The sequence below is a fragment of the Lagenorhynchus albirostris genome, chromosome 12, assembly GCF_949774975.1.
Source record: "Lagenorhynchus albirostris chromosome 12, mLagAlb1.1, whole genome shotgun sequence".
NCBI classification, from domain to species: Eukaryota; Metazoa; Chordata; class Mammalia; order Artiodactyla; family Delphinidae; genus Lagenorhynchus; species Lagenorhynchus albirostris.
Window position 1 is genome coordinate 58,145,733 of NC_083106.1, and position 13,523 is coordinate 58,159,255.

Below are 13,523 nucleotides of genomic sequence, written 5' to 3' on the forward strand. Positions count from 1 at the left end.
GGATTATGTCTTTGGCTAGGTAGTGAGGTCTTTGTTAGTGTTTATGTCCTCTGCACTTAGCAGAATACCTTTCACATAAGAGATCCACAACACAAATTTGTTGAGTTAAATTTCTGAGTTAAATTTCTGAATGACAAGGAATGGTGAAATATTATACTAAGGTTATAATAGTATAATAAGGTTTATATGATATGTATTTATTATATATGATTATAAGCTTCAGAAATTTAAATCTGATTAGAGTCTTTGAGTCTGGTGTGTATGTGTACGTGTGTATATAGATATATACGTAAGTATAAAATATATATATATATTTACATGCAATGTAAATTAGTGTCTCATTTACTTCACATTTCTATAAATTATTGTTCCCACTATTTGGGCTTAACTTTGTATTTAATTTCAGAAAAGGCTTCAAGGGACTTACCTGGGAGAACCAAGGAATTTTAGTGATGGCAAGTTATCATACACACCGAGTGTTTAATCTGGATAGTTGGTAGAAGTGTACCCTAATTATTTGGTTCTGATTAAGAATTAATAAACCCTTACAGCAGCTGAATGTGAAAATTTGAACATGAAAAGTGATAAAAAATATGACAAGAAGGAACAAGAAAAAAATGTTAATTTTTTAAAATATTAATTTATTTATTTTTGGCTGCGTTGGGTCTTCATTGCTGCGCACGGGCTTTCTCTAGTTGCGGTGAGCAGGGGCTACTCTTCGTTGTGGTGAGCGGGCTTCTCACTGCGGTGGCTTCTCTTGTTACAGAGCACGGGGTCTAGGCGCGCGAGCTTCAGTAGTTGTGGCTCGCGGGCTCTAGAGCGCAGGCTCAGTAGTCATGGTGCATGGGCTTAGATGCTCTGCGGCATGTGGGATCTTCCCAAAGCAGGGATCGAACTCGTGTTCCCTGCATTGGCAGGTGGATTCTTAACCACTGCATCACCAAAGAAGCCCAATGTTAAGTTAAAAAGTGTTATTAGCATATTTCTATTTCAAAATATTTGCTAGACTGAATAGCTTCTACTTTGGAAGTGAGATAAACTACATAAAATAATTGTTTAGAAAAAGTACACATGAATGAATTGTTCCTTACTAACAATATGATATACATCTTCCATTCAAAGATATTAATATCAATCCTTTCTTTATGCAAAACTTTTTCCAGCTACAGCATTTCAATTAACATACCCATCTATTTACATATGAACAGGATCTGTGCTAATTTTACACTAATTCCTAAGATGAATAATTGAGATATTGGATGCAATGCCTCAAAAAACTGAATCTTGTTTGGTGCTTGAAGTAACAAGTCCTGAGCCATGAGTTAATCAAGAAAACTATAGATAGGTCTTCATTAACATACCAAGAATCAGCCCACCAATAACGAAATCACTGAACATGCACATTTAATGGTGCCAAATTCAATCACATTTAACTCAGCCTGAAAATATCAGTATCTTAATAATTCCTTGTGTTTATGTAGACGAGAAACTTTCCTGTGGAGAGAGCAAAGTTCTTTTGCATATCTTGATTAACCACATTTAAGAGCAAGTGCCACTATCCGCACTTGACAAAATATCAAAAAGGTGAAGTAACTTAGCCAAGGTCACACTGACAGAGAGACACCTAAATCAGCTCTAGACATCTTGGCTGCAATTAACACTCTCCTGAATCCAGAAATAAACAAGACAAAATATATTTCTATACTTGGATGCTTCCAACATATTATAAGGTCTCGAATGGTACTGTCACCCACCTGTGCCTCCCTCCCAGTGCTATATGCAATGAGAGAGGAAGTGTGGAAAGCAAAGGAGGCACCTGCCAGCAGTTTTGAAGCCTTGATTCTGGAAAAGGATGTAAATGGAAACCAGAGACACATCTATGTACCCAACTATTTTGAGCTGTGGCTTGGTCATAAACATTCTATCGTATGGTTCAAGGGTGCTGTAACGTGATTCTTTGTGACCATGGAATCAGGCACAAAGCACCCAGTCATAATATGGACCCCTTTAAAAATGCTAGAGGATGAAGCTTGCCATGTATGTGGTACTGGGGAGCCCCAAATGCTGGTCAATCATGGAATAAGGGGTAGAGGAAGTCTGAAAGGGAGGTGAAGTTGGCAGAGTTGTCCTAGGCTCTTGGTATGTCCCCAGTCCTTCCTCAGATGTAATTTTGCAGCCTGGTTGGTACTTGTGTCTGGATAGAGAAATAGTTAAAAAAAAAAAAAAAAGAGAAGGAAAGAAAAGAAAAACTCAGATTAGAAGTTAAGGTTGATACTAGATCTGGATTGGAAAATAAAAGGTACATCTGTCCTCGTTCCTCTGTCCTGCGGCACTGGAAGTGAAACTCATTTGTCACCCTGGACTAGATGCTCTTTAGAAATCCTTCTAGTTATATCATTTTCGCATCCTGCTTAAGTAAAGAGCTTTTGAAAATTACAGAACAAAAAAATTTTTTCCCAAATGCTCTAGTCTGTTAATTGCTCTCTCTGAATGCATGAAAGTGTGATTGTTTTCTTAAAGGTATAACTTAATGCGGATACAGCACTACAAGGTCATCTCAAGAGGAACAGGTAAAAGAGCAAGATGTCCTCTGTTTAGATACATCAATATCTAAAAAAAGCTCACAGAGGGCTTCCCTGGTGGCGCAGTGGTTGAGTCCGCCTGCCGATGCAGGGGACACAGGTTTGTGCCCCGGTCCAGGAAGATCCCACATGCCGCGGAGCGGCTGCGCCCGTGTGCCATGGCCGCTGAGCCTGCGAGGCCGGAGCTTGTGCTCCGCAACGGGAGAGGCCACAACAGTGAGAGGTCCGCGTACCACAAAAAAAAGAAAAAAAAAAAAAAAAAAAGCTCACAGAGAATGTCAACTGACTGATTCAACACATTTCCAGAAGATGAAGGTATATTAGAATCCTGAAGAAAACAAGGCAGAGAAAACTTTGCTCATTAATCAGCAATTACTGGTAGCTAGTGAATATCACAGGTTTGATAAAGTGCTAGAGCCCACTAATGGTATGAGAGCATTAAGTCTTTGGTCACAAAGTCACAGCAAGACCTTGTTCAGATTTACTTTGCAGCTGTCTGGGCTTGGAGCTGTTGCTGTGAATAACAAATCTGATATTTTTCTTATGCCCCCGTTTCTGTGCTGCACTTGCGCTTGGTGAAAACAAAAGCAGGCCAGAGCAGAATAGCAGCTAGAGATTGGCATTACTGGTTGAGAACTTTGACACATAGAAAGCTAAACTCATCCAGCTCATGTAGTCTTGGCACATGCCAGAATTTGGTCTCCAAAACTCTGCTAATACTGGCTGCTGGCTTCCTCAATTACCTTGAAAGATGGGCCAGCTACAGTCTTCTGAGACTAAAGGGATACCCACTTGGGCTATCGCCTCACAGATTTTTCTCTTGAATTGGCCTTTTCAGTAAAATGAAAATAGAATCTAGATTACCTCCCCCTATTCCCAAGGAAATGTAAAGCCATCTAAAGGAGCGGTACACATATCTAACAAGATTCTATCCACTTACTACCTTATTCAAGACTCCAGTTGAAGTTGAGATATTGCTCTGTAATATTGGTGCTTGGTCATGCTAACTAAATCTTCATAGGTCAGATACAATATTCGCAAGTGAAATGGCCTAAAGCTTTCTATTCAAAGTGTAGTTCAAGGCTTAGTAGCATCCACATAGCCTGGGAATTGTTATAAGTTCAGAACTCAAGCTCCACCCAAAATCAGAATCTGTATTTTATCGTGATTCCCAGGAGACTCAGATTCACATTAAAGTACTGGCATATATGACTTCTACTATTTTTACAACAAATGGTATTTGTCAGGCATTCCTTGTGAAAGAATGCCTACTTAGATTCCTACTTGCAGTCAGAAGCACAGACAGAACTGGAATAGAATAAACCACCAAACACAATTTGTATGTAAGGTCCAACTCTCTGTCTAAATGAACATAAATTCTTATTAATGGGAGAATAAATAGTGATATTGTCCTTACCAAAAACGGCCCCTCCCATCTTCAGAATATGACCTTCACAGAAAGTAGCTCAAAAACCCACTCTTCTGAATTTCAAATACTTGTGTTGTTTCCCTAAAGAGGTACTTTTCAGTGATTGCATTAAGCTTGCTTCCTAGCTGCACTAAAGGCTATGGAAAAATATTCATTATTAGGGAAATAGGACATACAAATATGAAATTAGCTCAAGACCTCTCATCCTATAAAATAGTCCAACATTATATGAATAGCAATCTACTTAGGAAATAGTAAATAAAGTGCTCGGTTCCATAACTGATTGATCCAAGCTGACCATTGTTAAATCTCGTCTGGCCCGTCTCCAAGACGTTTATGTTGTCCTGGCAGCCGCAGGCGTTCTCAGGGGGCAGGAGACCAAGAAGCGAGCGGAAGGGAGAATGCTGCCAGCACCCCATCCTGGATTCTCACCCTCTTCTTTTAGTGACTTGCTTTGTGAGTCATTTGATTTGGAGGAAAGACCCCCTACTCTAAAGCAATCAGATCTGTCACCATTAAAGGCTGAAATGATAAGCAAGAAAAAAAAATAGCAGAAGGATAGTGTATAATAGGAACTTTATCCTTGGTAACGTTTTGAGGAACCCATTAAAGGGGAAAGTCAATTTCTCCTCAAAACTTGGAAAACTTCTACCAATTTATAACCAGAAGAAAGAGAGAGAAAAAAAGAAAGCTACTTTTAAATTTATTTTCTATGTTTCTTTGACATAGAGGAATTTTTCCCAATAAGGCACTGAGGATTCTAACCAAGAAATCCCAAACAGTTATAGTACCACAAAGGATGATACTTACAGATACACTTTTAGGGTGCTTCTTGCCAGATGATCTTTGTCTGCTCACACGCTATCCAGAAGAGGTAATGCTGGATGAAGGAAATAGGTCGTCAATGGGTACTGGGTTTGGGGGAAGCTTTAAAAGAAAGGTTCACCAATTAGTGTAAAGATTTCATTTTAAATTATGCATAATAAATTATTCTTGGTTCATTTGTATTTACTATATAGGTGATATTATTTTTATAAATAAATTTATTTATTTTATTTATTTATTTTTGGCTGCATTGGGTCTTTGTTGCGGTGTGCGGGCTTCTCACTGTGGTGGCTTCTCTTGTTGCGGAGCACAGGCTCTAGGTGCACAGGCTTCAGTAGTTGTAGTGCACAGGCTTCAGTAGTTTCGGCTCACAGGCTCTAGAGTGCAGGCTCAGTAGTTGTGGTGCACGGGCTTAGTTGCTCTGCAGCATGTGGGATATTCCCAGACCAGGGCTTGGACCCGTGTCCCCTGCATTGGCAGGCAGATTCTTAACCACTGTGCCACCAGGGAAGTCCCTGTGATATTATTTATATTAACTTGATGGGGAAAATAGTTATGGCTCAATAACAAAAAGAGGATACACTTCTTTATGTTCCAATGGATATACGTAACCTAGAAAATCGTATTTTCATAATTTTCTTTTAAATAATTGCATAGATTATATTACAGTGTGGACAGGCTATTCACACTTGTGCCAGGGCACAAATAAATGAATGAATACTGAGTGTTTATCTGGATAATCCAGTCCCCTCAGATCTTCCACTGAGGACAAAATAGTTGTAGGGGATTAAAGACTTTCAATTATATGGAACATTACTACTGAAACTCTCAGTCACATATCATTTTTGCTTTACCTGTATGGACAGAGAATCTTTGCTTTTCTTCTGCGAATAGACCATAGGGATCTGCCTAATGCAGACACACAGGAGCTCTTTTAAAAGCATCTCCACTTCAAAAAGGAAAAGTAGGAAGGAGAGGGATTGTAGCCTCAACTGGGTTTAGTGGAGGTCCTGACCACAAGCTTCATTTTCACAGCTGTGTGCTCTAGCCATCATAGAACCACAGGTGTGAAGTTACTTCAGGAAGAGATCTATTCTGTCCACTGTCTCCAGGTGGTATTTCTCCTGTATTATTCTTGACCAGTGAGAATCATTTATCAATGATAAAATTTTAAGTAAATGATTCAAGCTACAGAAGAAAGAACAGTACAACTCAAAACAGCACGAACAGTCTGAGTTAGATAAGTTATTTTAAAAATATATTTTAAAAACATTTCAAGATATCCCTTCGAGGCCTGTGTAGATTGTCTAAAGTTTTATCTGATTATTTTAAACCATCTTACTGGTTTGTAATTAGTAGTCACTCTTCAAAGATATTAGAAGTTGTAAGTTAGGAGACCTATATTCAAGTCTTGGCTTTGCCAGCAACTTACCATAAGTCTTTGGGTAAATTACTCACATTTTCTGGGCTTTTCTCACCTCTGGTGACAATGGGAAGGATTAGACTAGAATGAACTTGAAGGTTCTGTTCTGCCAGTTTGTACTGGAAAGACTCAATTTCTGATCTTCAACACCTTGTAATAAATATTAATAATATTCATACGCTGCATAGTACTTTATAGCTCACAGATTACTTTCAAATGTATGATTTCTTTTAAATCTCTCCAGTGCCTGTGAGTTAGGCACATTTCATAGACCTGAGAACAAGCTCAGAGAAGTTGTAACTTATCCAAGATCACAGAGTTACTTACATAGCAGAGCTAGATAGACAGGTCTTCCTACTCCCAAGTTCAATTTTCTTTCTATTGTATTCAGGTCTTTTCAAGGTTATGGTAATATAGAAGCATGATTAGTTTAGTTTTTGTTAAATAATAACATGAAAATGTGGTATCATTAACAAACAAAAAACAAGAACCCCAAAGCCTCTGGATTTAAGGTCAGAGAACTAAGTTTCATGGACAGTTCTGACACTTTGATTTGGGGAAGTCACCTAACCTCTCTGAGCCCCAGTTTCCTCATCTGTAAAAAAAGGGGTTTGGGGCTTCCCTGGTGTCACAGTGGTTGAGGGTGTGCCTGCCAATGCAGGGGACGCGGGTTCGTGCCCCTGTCCGGGAAGATCCCACATGCTGTGGAGCGGCTGGGCCCGTGAGCCATGGCCGCTGGGCCTGCGTGTCCGGAGCCTGTGCTCCGCAACGGGAGAGGCCACAACAGTGAGAGGCCCGCGTACCGCAAAAAAAAAAAAAAAAAAAAAAAAAAGTAATAAATAAATTTTAAAAAAAAAGGAGGTTTGGACTACATAACTTTTGGGCTTACTTCTGGCTTAAAATTCTTATTTTCTTCTTAACGGCTGTGACGATTTCTAGACTAATTTTGTGATAGATTAATATTAAAGTGAAACTCTTTCCTAGACTGTAAGAGGTTTAAAAAAGTACACTGATAGACCACTTTCACTATTATTCATGCTCTTTGGCCACCTGCAAATTAAACACCTTGGACTAATATTACTGACTGAATGCCATTTTCCAACAAACTAGTTAACTTAAGATTTCACAGAGGGGTAAATTATTTTGGCTGAGTTATGTAGGAAATGTATGGAGTTGCATTTTCTGAGAGGTCTTGACAGAAGAACTTATTTGGGAACCAATGGCAGAACACCTAAGGGAGCTCACTATGAAGACATTTTGGGTCCTCTTGGCAGCGTATTGAATGACATCTCTGCCTCTCTGGTGTAGTATCTTATTGCCATGCTTACTCATTGCCCTGAAAGTTTATAACTGGTAGAAATTCCTTTTTAAGATGAAGAAAAGGGACTTCCCTGGTGGCGCAGTGGTTAAGAATCCACCTGCCAATGCAGGGGACACGGGTTTGAGCCCTGGTCCGGGAAGATCCCACATGCCGCGGAGCAACAAAGCCCGTGCGCCACAACTACTGAGCCTGCGCTCTAGAGCCCGCGAGTCACAACTACTGAGCACGTGTGCTACAACTACTGAAGCTCGCGCGCCTAGAGCCTGAGCTCCACAACAAGAGAAGCCACCGCAATGAGAAGCCCGTGCACCACAACAAAAAGTAGCTCCTGCTTGCTGCAACTAGAGAAAGCCTGCGCGCAGCAACGAAGACCCAATGCAGCCAAAAAGTAAAATAAATAAATAATAAGATGAAGAAAAATCACTTGAAAATAGCAGAGGGTATGACGGTGAGTGTTTCAAGAGTTAGAGACAAAGAAGAGTTTTGAACCTGCTGCTTCTTTGCCCGCCTCCCCTTCTGAGCAGAACATTGTAACTTTTGAAGCTAACATAGAATGGATCGTAAGCAACTTGCTGAGCTGGTGACTTTATGCACAATTAAGCTTTGTTGGGACTTTCTTTATTTGTAATAGCGCTGTTACGGCGTGGGATGCTATTCAGCTCTAAACAACATTCCATTTAATAACAAGGCATTAGTTCACCCATTAAATCAGTGCCATCATGAACTGATAAGTATCACCCTTTTCCTTGGCCTCACTTGGCTCTTCTGCCCAGCAAACAAAGCACGGCAATGGCATGGCCCTTGAGATGAGAAGGATGGAGGGAGGATAGATTGAACAATGATGATCGAAATTCCATCTACTCACAGAAACGGAACTTTGCCGTGGTCTTTTCCTTTCCTTAAATAGAACCTTATATACGTTCCAAGCAGCACTTCAAGTGCCTTTAAAAACAACAGCACCAACTACTACATCTCTTACACACACACACACACACACACACACACACACACACACACACACACGCACACACAATAGGAAATGTATGGAAGGGCATGCAAAGGATGTGCACTGACAAATATGAGTAAGAATGTTCATAGCAGCATCACTTGTAATAATCAAAACTAAAAGTACATCAGGAGTAGAATAGATAAATAACTTTTGGTATATTTGTACCACAGAAACTCGAGAAACTACCACTACACTCAATAATATGAATAACTCTCACAAACCTAATTTTGGGAGAAAGAAACCAGATTCAAAAGAGTGTACATAAAATGTATGAATCCATCTACATAAAAGCAAAAGTTAGCAAAATGAATCTCTGGTATTCGACGTCAGGATAATGGTTACTTTTTTTTTTTTTTTGCGGTACGCGGGCCTCTCACCGCTATGGCCTCTCCCGTTGCGGAGCACAGGCTCCGCGGCGGCAATGGCTCACGGACCCAGCCGCTCTGCGGCATGTAGGATCTCTCTGGACCGGGGAACGAACCCGCGTCCTCTGCATCAACAGGCGGACTCTCAACCACTGCGCCACCAGGGAAGCCCAGGATAATCGTTACCTTTGAAGAGGAGTAAAGGGTAGAGATTTAGAAGAGCAAAGAGAGGCTTCTGAGTGCTAGTAATTATTTTTTTTTACCTGAGTGATGAATACATGTGTATGTTCACTTTTCATCAAACTCTGCATTGTATTTTGTCTTTTTCTAAAGACATTTTTTACTTCAATGAAAAGTTTATTTAGAAATTATATGAGAAATGAGAAACTGTTTTAGTAAGACTGAGTCTGAGTGCTCTATGGACATCAGCTCAATTAAGTCTAGCTGGCAACCGTAAACAGTGTTTCATTTACTTACAATTAATTTATTATTTGTAATCCACTCTTTATTTTAGAATAAATAGAGATTTACAGAAAAGTCGCAAAGATGATACAGAGAGTTCCCTTACATCACTCATCCATTTTCCTTTTATTGTTAATACTTTATGTTACAATAATACGTTTGTTACAACTAAGAAACCAGCACTGGCACATCACTACTAAATTCCATTCTTTATTCTAGTAGAACTAGATTTCCCACTAATGTTCTTTTCATGTTCCAGGATCCCATTCGAAATACCATGTTACATTTAGTGGTCCTGTCTCCTAAGGGAGAGGGCTCCGGTCTGTGACAATTTCTCAGTTTTTCTTTTTTTGTTGTTGTTTTCATTAACTTGGCATTTAGTTCAGGTTTTTTATAGGATACCTGGGCTTTCTGATGTTTTCTCAAGGTTAGACAGGGTTTACAGGTTTTGAGGAAGACTGTCACAGAGATGAAGTACCCTTTTCCTCTCACCATATCAAGGCACATGCTATCAACTTGGCTTATCACTAACCGTGTTAACTTCCATCTGGCTAAGGAAGTGTTTCCCAGCTTTCTCCACAATGAAGCTACTTTCCCCTCCTTTCCATATTCTTTGCAAGCAAGTCACCAAGTGCTGGCCACACTCAAGGAGAGTTGAGGGTGGAATGGGGATTAAGCTTCAATTCTGTTAAAAATTTTCCATTTTTATATACAATTTATACTGCACATCATGTATTAGCTCAGTTCATGTATATAATTTATAAATAAATATCCTTATTATTTTGCCTCTTTAGGAGCAGTTAGATAGCAAGTAATGTGTAGGTCAACCTTTCTTCATTATTAAACGTTTTCCATCCTAATGGAAACCTTGCAATATGCAAGATAAATATGCAAACTAAAAAAAGGGTAATATTGTATCTATTCAAAACACATTAAAATGATTAAGGGAGACCGTGAGAGCATCTTCTTCAACAGAGGTAATGATCACGGCCTTCGGAATGTTGGGAGGGAGATGAGCCTGCAGGAAGGACTTGCATCTGGGACAGAAGAGGTTTGCAAACTTGGTGAATTATGCCTTTAGGAGCGCCTATAACTTTTGTTCCACTTTTCCTCTGAGAACCTTAACATCAGTAATCCCTGTGCATCCCCTGACCCAACAACTCTAGACTGGAGAAGTCCTAGCAGGCTGATGAGAAGAAGAGATTATTTACGCAGCACATTTGCAACCGCTGCCTTCTGGGGAGTAACACGCAATTTGTAGGGTACGACTCCGGCAAGGAAAGCAGTAGGAAGCTCCTCCCCTCGGCCTAGGAGGGCCGGTCCAGACGCCGCCGTGGCCCCGCCCCGTCCCTGGCCACGCCCCTCCGCGAAGCCTGCGCCTCTTCCTTCCGGGTCGTATTCGGCCGGGCGCGCCGCCTTTGCGCCGCTGAGCGGAGCCTGGGAGTCGCCCCCGCGCCCCGGCCTCCCTGCGCCGGCTGGCCGCTGGTGGAGCCTACGGCGCGCGCCTCTACCGGACCCTGCAGGGTACGGCCCTTCCATTACTTCTCCCTCCTGCGGGTCTCCGTCTTCCTCTTTCGGCGCTGGGGCTGGGCCGGGCCCGGGCGGAGCCGTGCTTCGGGGAGCCCGGGCGTCCGGCAGAGGTCCCCTCCCCGGCCTTACCGGCCCCGCCGCCCGCCTGCGCTTGCGGGGCTTGCTGGTGACCCTGCAAACAGCTTACTTGCCTCGGGCGCTGCTTCTCTGCTCGACTGTCTGCCGGGCGTGAGGCGTCGCCCAGTGCGCGCGGCGCAGGGTTGTTTACACCGCGGGGTTGGCGGGTAGTGCTGACCCTGCAGCCCTGAGTCGGCCACCTGCCCGCCTGTGTACTTGCTGCCTCCTGCGCGTGCTTCCTTGATTTCTTTTTGGCACCCGATGGTTTTTACCTAACCAGGCCCATGTCTTAATTCAGGACTGCCACGAGATACCCGGCAGCAGCCCAGTTTCTGTGTTTTAGGGATATCCTTAGAATACAGTGTGATGATGAACATCCACTTGGCCTCCTTGTCAGCATGTTTGCAATGGGAGTGGTTTTGGATTTCCTTGATGGTTTCCCAAATGCTCGTTGCCACAGAGCCTCGCTTGCAGTCACTAATTAAAATATACAAATAACTAGAAAGTCAAGATGTTATAAACCTGTGGTCAGGTAGTTGCGTTGGCAAGGATGCTGTGTCTGGCTTTATGCCCCGGAGGACTCACGGCAGGTGTGGGATCTTGCTTGCTTTTATCTGTTAGAGGACACAAGCTGCCTTTACTGCTTCTTGGTATTCTTAAGTTCAGAATATAAGTACATTTTTTTCCACTTAAAGCTCACTTCATTGCTTCTGTTGTCCTATATTACATATTGTACCTGTTGGTTGAGTAGAGGGAGAGTTTCCTGAGACATCAGTGCTTCTCTAGCCCTTTATTAGATACTAAGTTCTTGGGGGAGAGGGACATGTACTTATTTTTCTAGTGACAGTATGCATCGCCCCGTAGTAGGTGCTCTAGTCGTTCATTGAATTGGATCCTTCTTTCCACACTTCCTTTCTGAGTACCATATCTTTTCTTTTCTTTCTCTCTTTTTTTCTTTTTACTACTGTCCCAAATTTTGGCTTCTCTGAGTCGTGCATTTTCATACTCTTCCCTTCTGTTATGGACTTGAAAATCAGAGAGGTCATCAGCTCAATGTAAGATGGTTAATTCCTTTTTACTAGCGCCGTGATCCAGTAATGCAATTATAGTCCTCTGTACAGTGACATCGTAAAATGTTGCTGTTATCTTTTACTTCTAAATATGGCCAGTTAACAAAAACCGCCCTTTCTTTCTTTACTGGGTTAGTCTCATTGCCTCATCCTCTTAAATTTTGCTGTGATCAACATAATCGGTTTTAACTTCATAGATCTAACTCTGGTATCCTCTGAAGAAAGACCTTTTGCCACGTGAATTATATATAAGTGTCCTCCTCTCTTTTCTTCTAGTACTTTTAATGGTCTTATTCTTCATATTGAAATCTTTAACCTACCTCAATTATATTTTAGTATAAGGATGGAATTAAGGCCCTTTATTTCCTCTCTCGTAGTTGTTAGTCATTGTCCCCATCATCATTTGTTGAATTCTGTTTTTCCCTACTGATGGCAAGTACTGTATTTATCTGAGGCCCTAATTCTTGTATATTCTTGGGACTTTTTCTGAATTAGTGTTTAGCAATCTCTGGCTTCCTGTACTGATACCATACTGGTCTTATTACTTTAGCTTTATAATGTGTTTTAGTGTCTAGTGATTCAAACAGTGCCTAAATATTTTTGGAATGGACACATTTAGTGAGGGTAAGTTGATTTCCTTTTTTATCCCTTCCTCCCTACTCCACCCCCTCCTTAAAGTTTCTTGCCTCTTGTTGAAATTATTTTTCAGCTTGCCTTTCTCATGGTCAGTTGAATCATTAACCATTGTTAAATAAATCCCTTCTCTTGCTAACTCACAACTTGCCATGTTAGAGTTGCTCCTTAGAGATGTACCTAGAAAAGCAGCTTGATTCAAAATCTGCATGTCTTTTGACTTTGCATTGTGTACTAGTAAGTGGAGTGTGTCTCTCCTCATCAGCTGTGACTCAGGATGTTCTGTACCTGGTCAGTAGCTCTAAGGGATAAATGCCTATAGAAGTGATCCCTGGGACTGCACCATGCCCATTTGTATTTTACTATCCCAGTTGAACATCTTAAATGTAATGATTTTCAAGTGTTGCTATAATAGATACTTACAAATGTTATTAGATCATAAAATAAATGTATATGTTCTTTAAAAAAAAGTCAAGTAATACAGAAATAGCCAAAGGGGAAAGTAAAAGTGTGGTGTGCCCACCTATCTGGTAACCCCATTCCCCAGAGATCATCACTGTTTAATCACTTGTTCTCTTTCCTTCCAGACATTAAAAATACATGTGTATAAGCCTATGGGTGTTTAATAACTGGCAGTATACTACATATAATTTTCAGTAACTGCCAGTTGGTAATAATTGATGAAAATCTTTGTGTCAGTGCATATAACATTATCTTTTTAAAGTATTTTGATATTTCATTGTAGGAATAACCCAAA

The 13,523-nt window shown here is 41.0% G+C and overlaps 1 protein-coding gene and 1 long non-coding RNA gene across 6 annotated transcripts in view; one reads left to right on the forward strand and one right to left on the reverse strand.

Moving 5' to 3' along the window:
• Nucleotides 1-620: 620 nt before the first annotated feature.
• LOC132530803 (uncharacterized) lies at nucleotides 621-4,939 on the reverse strand. The gene is made up of 3 exons (XR_009543892.1): nucleotides 4,822-4,939; nucleotides 1,755-2,194; nucleotides 621-932 (listed from the first exon to the last, which is right to left on the reverse strand). It is a non-coding gene; the product is annotated as an uncharacterized LOC132530803 (long non-coding RNA).
• A 5,840-nt stretch (nucleotides 4,940-10,779) lies between these two features.
• FBXL4 (F-box and leucine rich repeat protein 4) overlaps nucleotides 10,780-13,523 on the forward strand; it is a 68,236-nt gene continuing 65,492 nt past the window's right edge. For 2 of the 5 annotated variants that reach the window (XM_060168043.1, XM_060168045.1), the window contains exon 1: nucleotides 10,780-10,940. The gene's annotated coding sequence lies outside the window, so the exon portion shown is untranslated. The remainder of the gene's footprint in view (nucleotides 10,941-13,523) is intronic. The other 3 variants (XM_060168044.1, XM_060168047.1, XM_060168046.1) reach the window with 2 other exon arrangements.